Here is a 12179-nt window from a genome sequence, read left to right as displayed (position 1 = left end):
GTCATTTTGACTACTTAGGATGTTGTTTGACCTGTTCGTCAAAATGACCATTGCGGTCATTTTCTCGATATGATTAGCTAGTAAAACAGGAAATAAAAACAGTACCTTGCTTATTTACAACTTTGTATTTCAAGTTTTTTCTCATTTATCAATTTTTGTGTTAAATTATTGATTTTCCGTTGGGCTTATACAGGTCTTCACAGCCCTAACAATTTCTTTCCATTGCCTTCAGGCTCTCAAAGTTCATGCATTAAAAGTCATAATTTGCATTTTGTTGTCTGATGCTTGAAACACCAAACTTAGTTGCCTAAATGAGAAAAAAGGTTTCTTGGAAATTTGCTTGGAACTGCAGACTAGTAGCTACTGGTTCTCCTTAGGAAATATTGTGAATTGGTTGATGTTTGTTTTGAATTGGAAATTCTCTATCTGATTGGTGTTTTGGCATAAAATGACAATAATACTCTTATTAATGAACTGTTTTTTTTAACAAAATGGTTGTGAGATCTATTTATAAGATTGTACATTATATTTATTTCCTTGTAATTGTATTATTCTCAGTTTTTGTTGGCATTTTTATTTGATAAAATTTATTTCCTATTCAAATTATATAAATTTATATTTTTTCTCAGTTCTTTGTAATTTATCTCTTTGTAATTTATTTCCCATCTTTATATTTATTTTGACTATTTTAGAAAGGTGCATGGAGTTTAACTATTAAACATTGAGTATCAGTGACAAAAAAGTACTTATGGTCATATTTTATTTTCTTTTATCGTACAAATTCTTCATTTTTTGACAGGTATAAGAATTAAACTCTGACAATGAAATACTGATAGTCATACATTTCTTCTTTTAGTACAGAGCTTGTTTACTTTCAGGGGCATGTAAAAATTTAAACCGTAATCACATTTATTATGTTACTGATTAGACATGATGTAACAGCCCGGAATCTCAGGTATTATTAAAATTATGTTTTTGGGGTGATTTAAGAGGGGACTCGGCGAGTTGGAGCCTAGACTCGCCGAGTAGGATCGCAGACTTGGTCGCGGGTCCGCGACTGGACTCGACGAGTCCAGATATAGACTCGGCGAGTCGACGCTGTTTAGCGGAAACCCTAACCGTTCAGGTTTGGGACGTATAAAAGGGGTCCATTGGCCGTCATTGTTCGTTTTAACCTTCTGAGAAGAACCCTAAATCGATTAGTGCAGCAGGAGCAAGGATCTTAGGCCATTGTTGGTTATAGAAGAGTGGGTGTGCAAGGAGGAGGAAGGATTGGCTAAAAGAGCAGCAGGGGGGTCACATTCTGAGGATTGGGAATACAGAGAATACATCATCCAGGTAAGAATTCGTGTATGCTCTGCTATATTGATGTATTCATGAAATTAGGGTTTATAGAACCCATTTAGTGAATTGATGAAGTAATGCCTTGTTACCCCACGACTATAATCTTGTATTAGGACCTTTAGAGGTCCAGAAGGTCCCATGCATGTGTACTTCGGGACGAGACTTATCTCAGGAAGCAGTTACTCGTCTGCATGGCATGGACTCGCCGAGTTGTTCTTCAGACTCGGCGAGTAGCTTGAAGATTTACTGGGACTCGCCGAGTTGTTCATCAGACTCGGCGAGTGGAGTCGGGGTGGCCCCGCGATTCTTCCACGAGGACCTCGTCGAGTCAAGAGGGATAATCGACGAGTAGAAAGGGAATATTCAGGAATTGGTGAGGACGACTAGACTCGCCGAGTCGCCATGGTACTCGCCGAGTCCAGTCGAGTTGACCGTTGACCGCTGACCAGAGTTGACCTAAGTCTGACTTCTTAGGGATAGTCACACTTAGATGATATGAGTGCTAATGAGTTATGTAATGTTATAGGAGGGTTGTAGCTCGTTGGTTTGTGCACGAGTGATTTCAGGAGTTGCTAGTTTTCAGCATTTACGAGGTGAGTCTTCTCACTATACTGTACCCGGAAGGGTTTGACTGTGTGACCGGAAGGTCGGTTATGATATGTGATATGTATGCTATATGTGGTATGTTATATGTTATATGTGCTATGTATGTTATGGGCCGGAAGGCGATTATATTATGGGCCGGAAGGCGATATGATGTGTGATGGACCGGAAGGTCGGCGTGGGTAAGGCCGGAAGGTTTACCCAGCAGGGACGGAAGTCCCCTGAGACACATGGACCGGAAGGTCGGGCCTGGAAAGGCGTATGTGCGTAAGTTGTATATTGGGGAACTCACTAAGCATTTATGCTTACAGTTGTTGTGCATGTATTTCAGGTACTAGTGAGGACCGTGGGAAGGCGCCGGCATGATCGATACACACTGAAGATTGTTTTATGATCTTGGGAGTTTGAATAATTGTATTTACCGAATAATTGAACTGATTATGTCTTGTTTTTAATGGAAATAATTATGTTTTAAAAATGAAAAAAAATTGTTTGAAAATTTTGAGTTGTTACAATTGGTATCAGAGCCTTGGTTTGAGGGATTCGAGTGCACCTTCGGGGGTAACTGAACTCAAACCGAGGATTTGAAGAAACTTTTCAAATAAAGGCATAAACTTTTGTAAATGGTTTTGTGGTAAGCAAGAAAGAAGCAGTGTGTACGATCAGCCAGCGCCCGAACGGTAAAGATCCCCAAAATACCTTATAATATTATATGATATGAATTGTTATGCATGCTAGAAGACTAGGTATTCATGATAGGACTAGAGTGGCCTGATTTGTGATGCCTTAGTCTAGGGAAGTTGCTTATATGAGATGCTTTGCTAGTATGCGGGTAGATAGAGCGTATCAGAAGTAGAGTACTCACTATCTGGAGTTTGGGGAGGAGGACTTGGGATGAACATTGATGCGGTGTGGTCGGTAGTATTGGGCCCGTACTACCGAGGACACCGGGTCAGTGGGAGGCCCAAGTAAGAATCCCTGGATAACTGGGACTGAGGAGGGTTGCGTGTCGAGTACGATTATACTCGGTAGAATCTCTGATAGTTTTATGTTGTATTTCAGAGATATCATGGTTAGACCGCGGCACGGGGCAAGTACGAGCGGTGTGAGTGACGAGGATATTCGTCAGATGATCCACGAGGAGGCTCGGATGAGCCGATACTTGGGTGTCTTGAGGAGGGATATTCGGGAGTTTGTGTCAAACTCCACTTACCATACTTTTGCTGAGCTTCAGGCGAATGCCAGGAAGCGCGAGATCGAGTTGGAGACCCAGGCTAGGGAGGAGGCCGAGTCTCAGCGGGTGGATCGGCGACCGGCTCAGTTTCAGCCGGCAGCCAAGCGGACCAAGTCCGCTGATTCGAGGACAGGAGGTTCGAAGGGTCGCACTTGCGGGAAGTGCGGCAAGAGTCATGATGGAGTATGTCGATCTGGTGCTTGCTACAAGTGTGGCAAGGAGGGGCACATTGCTAGGGAGTGCCCCAAGGGATTTTCGGTTTGCTTTCATTGCAACCAGACTGGCCATAGGAAGGCCGAGTGCCCTCAGCTTCTTCAGGGATCTGCACCTGCTGCCGGAGTTCCTGCGACTCGACCAGTGAAGGCCGAGGCCCCGAGGGCTCGGGGAAGAGCCTTTCAGCTGACAGCGGAAGAGGTCCGCGCTGCGCCCGATGTTGTGGCAGGTATGTTGTAACTCATGTAATTATTTTAATGTCGATATGTTATGCTTATGTTATTATGCGCGTAGGTACTTTCCTGGTGAACTCTGTGCCTGCCTTAGTGTTATTTGACTCGGGTGCGAGTAGGTCCTTTGTGTCCTTGGCCTTTAGTCAGCATATTGGCGTTAGTCGTGAGTCGTTGAGTCGACCTTTGAGAGTCTCTATAGCTGACGAGAAGGTGATTTGTGCTACGGAGGTTCTTCGGGGATGTGTACTAGAGATTTTCGGGGTTGGATTCCCGATTGATCTGATTCCTATCGCGATGGGGGATGTCTGTGTCATCGTGGGCATGGACTGGCTGAGCCGGTTCGGCGCTGTCATCGACTGTGAGCGTCAGTTGGTGACTATACGAGACCCTAGAGGGGGAGTTCTTTCGGTATACGGCGAGGGTACCCGTTCGGGGTCAGCTTTTTGTTCGGCCGCTAGGGCGAGGCAGTGTCTATGGCAGGGCTGTAAGGGTTTCGTGGCGTATGTGATGGATACGCGGGAGGTTTCTGAGAAACCGAAGTCAGTTGAGGAAGTTCCGGTGGTGCGCGAGTTTTCAGGTGTCTTTCCCGAGGAGTTGCCGGGAGTACCGCCTGTGAGGCAAGTAGAGTTTAGTATCGATCTGGTTCCGGGGGCAGCGCCTATTGCCAAAGTGCCCTATCGTCTTGCACCTCCAGAGATGCAAGAGTTGTCCTCGCAACTCCAGGAGTTGCTGGGAAAGGGATTCATTCGGCCGAGCAGCTCGCCATGGGAAGCACCTATTCTGTTCGTCAAAAAGAAGGATGGTTCACACCGGATGTGCATTGATTACCGGGAGTTGCACAAGCTAACGGTCAAGAACCGTTACCCGTTGCCGAGGATCGATGATTTATTCGATCAGTTGCAGGGAGCATCTTGGTTTTCCAAGATCGATCTGAGGTCAGGATACCATCAGGTGAGAGTACGGGATGAAGACGTCCAGAAGACAGCGTTTAGGACGTGATATGGACATTATGAGTTTGTGGTGATGCCTTTTGGACTCACCAATGCCCCGGCGGTGTTCATGGATCTCATGAACAGGGTATGCAGGCCGATGTTGGATCGGTCGGTGATCGTATTTATCGACGACATTCTGCTGTATTCGAGATCGAGAGAGCAGCATGAGGAGCATTTGAGGGAGGTCCTTGAGGTATTGAGGTCGGAGAAACTTTATGCAAAGTTCTCCAAATGTGACTTCTGGTTGCGGGAAGTCCAGTTTCTAGGACATGTGGTCAATCAGAGAGGGATATTGGTCGATCCGGCCAAGGTTGAGGCGGTGATGAGTTGGGAGGTGCCGAAGTCACCCTCTGAGATCAGAAGTTTCCTTGGGTTGGCAGGGTATTATCGGAGATTTATCAAGGATTTCTCCAAGATCGCAGTACCACTCACCAGATTGACCCGGAAGGGTGTTACGTTCTCATGGGGGCCCGAACAGCAGACCTCCTTTGAGACACTTCGCCAAAGATTGTGCGAAGCCCCGGTATTAGCTCTTCCAGAAGGGATGGAAGATTTCGTGGTATATTGCGACGCATCGATTTCGGGATTGGGCGCAGTGTTAATGCAGAGGGGTCATGTGATAGCTTATGCGTCGAGGCAACTGAAGCCTCATGAGGCGAGATATCCCACGCATGATTTAGAGTTGGGGGCAGTAGTGTTCGCTCTCAAGATTTGGCGTCACTACTTGTATGGGGTTCGATGTACGATATACACGGACCATAAAAGCTTGAAGTATTTGATGGATCAACCCAACCTAAATATGCGTCAGAGGAGGTGGTTGGATGTGGTCAAGGATTATGATTGTGAGATCCTGTACCACCCAGGCAAGGCTAATGTGGTAGCCGATGCATTGAGTCGCAGGGCGGAGAGCACTCCATTGCGAGACGTATGCTTGAGACTGACTGTGATGACTCCAGTATTGAACGCTATTCGTGGGGCCCAGGCAGAGGCTGTGCGACCAGAAATGCAGAAGAAAGAGCGGGTTGTGGGGTTAATCTCAGAGTTTGTCAAGGATAGTCGAGACCTTATGACGTTTCAGGGTCGGATTTGGGTACCATTCGTGGGCGGTACGCGTACTACTTTGATGGAAGAGGCTCATAGATCGAAATTCTCGATCCATCCTGGTGCTACAAAGATGTATTTGGATTTAAAGAAGGAATATTGGTGGCCCTGTATGAAGAGGGACGTGGCATGGTTCGTTGAGAGGTGCTTGACCTGCCGTAGGGTTAAGGCTGAGCATCAGAGACCGCATGGCAAGTTACAGCCATTGGAGATCCCCGAGTGGAAGTGGGAACAGATTACTATGGATTTTATCACCAAATTGCCAAGGACTGCTAGGGGAGTTGATGCAATTTGGGTGATCGTGGATAGGTTGACAAAGAGTGCACACTTCCTTGCCATCAGTGAGAGTTCTTCGGCGGAGAAATTGGCGGAAATATACGTGAGGGAGGTGGTATCTCGGCACGGGGTGCCGATCTCGATTGTGTCAGACCGTGATGTGCGCTTTACTTCCAGATTCTGGAAGAAATTCCATGAGGAGCTGGGTACTAAATTGCATTTTAGTACCGCATACCATCCCCAGACAGACGGTCAGAGCGAGCGGACAATTCAGACACTGGAGGACATGCTCCGAGCGTGTGTGTTAGACTTCGGAGGTGGTTGGGATGCGTATTTACCATTGGCAGAGTTTTCCTACAACAACAGCCATCATTCGAGCATTGGGATGCCGCCTTTCGAGCTGTTGTATGGTAGGAAGTGTCGGACTCCCATTTGCTGGGGAGAGGTGGGACAGAGAGTGATGGGCAGCACGGAGATCATACTCCAGACGACAGAGCAGATTCAACAAGTGAGACAAAGATTATTGACTGCCCAGAGCCGACAGAAGAGTTATGCAGACAGGCGCCGATCCGAGCTTGAATTTCAAGTCGGCGACTTCGTTCTCCTGAAGGTCTCTCCTTGGAAAGGAGTGATTCGGTTCAGGAAAAGAGGCAAGTTGGGGCCCCGGTATATTGGGCCATTTCGTGTGATTGCAAGGATAGGTCGGGTAGCCTACCGGTTGGAGTTGCCAGCGGAGTTGGGTCAGATCCATGACACTTTTCATGTGTCGCAGTTGAGGAAGTGCATAGCCGATGAGTCGGCAGTGGTTCCATTAGAGGATATTCAGGTGGATGCGAGTCTGAATTACGCGGAGAGACCAGTGGCTATCAGGGATCGGAAGATCAAGGTTCTGAGGAACAAGGAGGTACCTCTGGTGTTGGTTCAATGGCAACACCGTAAGGGATCAGAAATGACTTGGGAACCGGAGCGCGAAATGCGGGAGCAGCATCCGGAACTATTTGCAGAGTGAGACTTCGAGGGCGAAGTCTAATCCAAGTGGGGGAGAGTTGTAACAGCCCGGAATCTCAGGTATTATTAAAATTATGTTTTTGGGGTGATTTAAGAGGGGACTCGGCGAGTTGGAGCCTAGACTCGCCGAGTAGGATCGCAGACTTGGTCGCGGGTCCGCGACTGGACTCGACGAGTCCAGATATAGACTCGGCGAGTCGACGCTGTTTAGCGGAAACCCTAACCCTTCAGGTTTGGGACGTATAAAAGGGGTCCATTGGCCGTCATTGTTCGTTTTAACCTTCTGAGAAGAACCCTAAATCGATTAGTGCAGCAGGAGCAAGGATCTTAGGCCATTGTTGGTTATAGAAGAGTGGGTGTGCAAGGAGGAGGAAGGATTGGCTAAAAGAGCAGCAGGGGGGTCACATTCTGAGGATTGGGAATACAGAGAATACATCATCCAGGTAAGAATTCGTGTATGCTCTGCTATATTGATGTATTCATGAAATTAGGGTTTATAGAACCCATTTAGTGAATTGATGAAGTAATGCCTTGTTACCCCACGACTATAATCTTGTATTAGGACCTTTAGAGGTCCAGAAGGTCCCATGCATGTGTACTTCGGGACGAGACTTATCTTAGGAAGCAGTTACTCGTCTGCATGGCATGGACTCGCCGAGTTGTTCTTCAGACTCGGCGAGTAGCTTGAAGATTTACTGGGACTCGCCGAGTTGTTCATCAGACTCGGCGAGTGGAGTCGGGGTGGCCCCGCGATTCTTCCACGAGGACCTCGTCGAGTCAAGAGGGATACTCGACGAGTAGAAAGGGAATATTCAGGAATTGGTGAGGACGACTAGACTCGCCGAGTCGCCATGGTACTCGCCGAGTCCAGTCGAGTTGACCGTTGACCGCTGACCAGAGTTGACCTAAGTCTGACTTCTTAGGGATAGTCACACTTAGATGATATGAGTGCTAATGAGTTATGTAATGTTATAGGAGGGTTGTAGCTCGTTGGTTTGTGCACGAGTGATTTCAGGAGTTGCTAGTTTTCAGCATTTACGAGGTGAGTCTTCTCACTATACTGTACCTGGAAGGGTTTGACTGTGTGACCGGAAGGTCGGTTATGATATGTGATATGTATGCTATATGTGGTATGTTATATGTTATATGTGCTATGTATGTTATGGGCCGGAAGGCGATTATATTATGGGCCGGAAGGCGATATGATGTGTGATGGACCGGAAGGTCGGCGTGGGTAAGGCCGGAAGGTTTACCCAGCAGGGACAGAAGTCCCCTGAGACACATGGACCAGAAGGTCGGGCCTGGAAAGGCGTATGTGCGTAAGTTGTATATTGGGGAACTCACTAAGCATTTATGCTTACAGTTGTTGTGCATGTATTTCAGGTACTAGTGAGGACCGTGGGAAGGCGCCGGCATGATCGATACACACTGAAGATTGTTTTATGATCTTGGGAGTTTGAATAATTGTATTGACCGAATAATTGAACTGATTATGTCTTGTTTTTAATGGAAATAATTATGTTTTAAAAATGAAAAAAAATTGTTTGAAAAATTTGAGTTGTTACACATGATTGTTCTTTTATAACTATATTTACATATAGACACATATAATAACTGTAATTATAACTAAATGCTACCTACACTCACAATATTTGTTTCTTCTCAAAGTCAATTCATCATATTTTGACACACATAATATAAGGTACATGACCATAAACAACCAATAATAATTTGTTTTATTGCGTTTAATAAGTACACCTACTACAAAACCGCCCTTTCGACATAAAAATATTTAGTGTGACCATATGTATCACCTTTTAGCTACTTTGTCTGTTATGTGGCTAAAAAGGAACTGGGTTGTAGACACACATACAACTGACTCATGTCACAATACGTTTATCTACTGTCTCTCATAAAAAAGTATGACAATCTTAATCGATACCTGTGGTTGATTGAGACATATGGCCTTAGTGTTCGATTGTGACTAGTATTTGTCACATTTGGTATAATTAACTGTGGTTAAAGTTTAGATTATCTATATAATGGCCACACAAACTAATTTAAATGTATCCAAAAACAGGCTCTAAATTTTTTTAGTGACCTTTGGCCACACTTTTAATAAAAAGTGTTACAGGCTGTTTTTTGGAAAATGTGACCGTAGGTCCTTTTTGTACTAGTGTTTGATGGAATTATGGAAATGGAATTCAAGATTCCATTCCATGGCAACGGAAATCGATTCTGTTGATTTCATTTAAATTCTATGTTTAATGGATCTGAACATTCTGAGGGGTGGGTGGAAGGAATTCAATTATTTTTCCTTCTTTTATTGAAAGACCAAAATGCCCTTAGGTGATAATCACAAAAGGACTAAAATGGTAGGGTTCGTATAACAAATTTACCACCTTTTTGATCCTTGTAGCAAAATGACCACTCATTTTGCAATATAGATTTTGTGAATTAAGATATCGTTTTATAAATCGTCCCCACCACAAAAAAAACACCAACACTTCAAAAGAAAATTTAAAGAATCATATTTTGTGAAATGTATCATAATTTACAAAATGGTGATACCATTTCATATAATAAAAATCGAAAACAACTCTTTCTTAAAAAGGGATCTTGTAGCTTTTGTAAGTAAAAGTAATTTCGCAAAATTTTAAAAATTCCACAAATGTCTCTTTAAAATAAGAGGTCTTTTTTTATATTGGCCAAAAAGGTGGCAGATTATTAAATGGGCCAACCAATTTTGGTCATTTTTTGTAATTATCCTTAGATATAATGAAAACTTCAGCTATAAGTAAAACTTTAGAAATGATTCGGTTCTTATTATTACATTCATTCCATTTCTTGCCTTCCAAATGTGTCATAGGTTACAACTCCTTCATATTCCAATTTTTTTGACAGATTTTGTTCCTTCTAAAAACATTCTGCCAACACCCCTCTTATATTTCAAGTATATTCAACAGAAAAAATAAAAATAATATAAAAATAAAAATAAACCTCACCTTTCTAAGGACATATGACAATATCTGAGCAGACCATAACTCTCTATGACCAACAACAAAATCGGAAAAAGATTTTGTAACCTGTCCAGCTGAACAACTAAAAAATTATTATTAAACAATTTTTGAACACAAAAAGAAAGGAAATTAGCAAACTAGGTAAAAAAAGAAAAAACCTATATAAATAGCACGTACCATTGCTTTCAGATTACTGATGTCAATGCTCAAAATAGACAAGAAACTAGCAAGCTCCACCCCATCAAGCAGATCAAGTGCAGTTGCCTTGTGTTTTTGAAAAACAACATCAAGTGCCAATTCATATGAATCATCACGCGATTGTGCTTTTTCAATAAGATCATACATCATATCTGTAACTTTAGACATTGCATACACAACAACCAGCTTTCTTTCAGAATTGTCTTCTGTAACAATCTTGGCACCATTATAGATTCTTTCAGAAGTTCCCACACATGTGCCACCAAATTTTTGGATTGATCAAGTGTCACCCTTGACAACTGAAGGTGGGACAGGGAGTTCGGGTGTTGAAATATCTGATAAAGTGATAAACAGGAAAAAAGAAGAAATGAAATAGGCGAATAGAAAACATGTAAACTATGTGTGAAAAAGTTGGATGAAAGGTGGACCTGTTGTCACCGAAGCAGAAACTTTGAAGTTGAAGGACTCTCTTTTTTCCAAATGTGAAGGAAAAGTACCTACTCTGAATTGCAAGTTACATGCATAACTTTAGAACTTTAACAACAGCTAAATGGGAGATTAAAGGGAAGTGAAAAAGAAAATGTGTATAGATTATATAAACACTCAGAATGAGGTTGAAGAATAATTTATTAATAAGTGCAACAAAATCTATTGCCAAAGCATGTCTTAAAGTGGCAAAAAAAACTCACATATGTAGAAACGACCTTAATTAGCTTGAGAATTGAGATTATACTCATATCAAGAACAATGAACACTTGAAAATATGAATTGGTTTGTGATGCAAATTCCAAAAGTAGCCTTAAGAGAATGATATGCACCTAAGGGGTATGAATAGGTCTTTTTTTCAAAAGGTTACATGCATAATTTTAACCTGAGAAACACCTATGTAACTAGTTCTTTGGTTGCACTTATGTAGTAAGATTTCTCCATGATTTTCTAGTATCAAATAACAAAGTCATAAGTGAAATACTTACTTGTAAGTCAAAGTGCATTGAAGGAGAGAGGATGCATTCGATAAGCAAATTCTAGACTTTGTCTCTAAGGTTTCTTCATGTGTTGATAACTAAGAGTAGACTCTAGGTAAATATGATGATGAAATTGGAGTCGAGAATGCCATTCATTCTCAACAACCAAAACTATAACAAGAAGATAAGAAGCTGGAAGTGAATCAGTAAGGTATTGTTTGGCGATTGTTAGATTGAGGTTGTAGATTACTAAGAATGCACTTTCAACTACCGTTAACAAAAGCCCGATCAGAGAAAGACGATGTGACAACCCGAAATTTCTATCTTGTAAAATCATTCAATTCAATCAAAGTCAGACTTGTTTCTGCTATCTTTTAGCACTGTTTAGAGTCTGTTTGAGTGTTCTAAGCCTAGTATATTCAAGAATTGGGTGTTAGGAAGTATCTGCTTGTATCCATTGTACCTTAACCAAGCTTTAAACCCATTATCAGGAGTTTACGACCAAACCTTCATGTTTGGGCCGTAAACTCATGTTAGGCTGTAAACCCTAATTAAGGGTGCAAATGAGGCCTAATCTCTTCCTAAGCCTTGGACTTGAGTGTAGAACACTTCATTATAACTTATAAGACTTTAAAACACAAAATGGTACAAAATACCATGAGTTTACGGCCATAAAATCTTTGGGACATAAACTCATGGTCATGAACTCCCTTGATCATGCCATCATGGCCGTAAACTTCTAAGAGAGGCCATACTTCCCTTATATGCAACCCTGTGTAGTTTAACACTTGATAACAAGTGTTTCCTAGTCCTTAAGGTTGTTCCAATTCAATATTAGATGTTATATACACTAATTAGATACATATATGTGTCATTATATACTTATTAGGATCCGTGTGTGTGTGCTCAAGTCTTCACTTGACATTTAGCGTCTTTACCGATCTTACAGTCGCATCACTCACTAAAGGTGATATCATACCCCTTAATCTACA

The 12179-nt window shown here is 42.7% G+C and overlaps 1 pseudogene; it reads right to left on the bottom strand.

The window, feature by feature from the left end:
* The window catches only part of LOC111890293 (bifunctional aspartokinase/homoserine dehydrogenase, chloroplastic-like), a 65278-nt pseudogene extending 53939 nt beyond the window's left edge, over window positions 1-11339 (bottom strand).
* Window positions 11340-12179: the final 840 nt, after the last annotated feature.

Source organism: Lactuca sativa, chromosome 4, assembly GCF_002870075.4.
Source record: "Lactuca sativa cultivar Salinas chromosome 4, Lsat_Salinas_v11, whole genome shotgun sequence".
Taxonomy (NCBI): Eukaryota; Viridiplantae; Streptophyta; class Magnoliopsida; order Asterales; family Asteraceae; genus Lactuca; species Lactuca sativa.
This window is presented reverse-complemented; position numbering and strand designations above follow the sequence as displayed.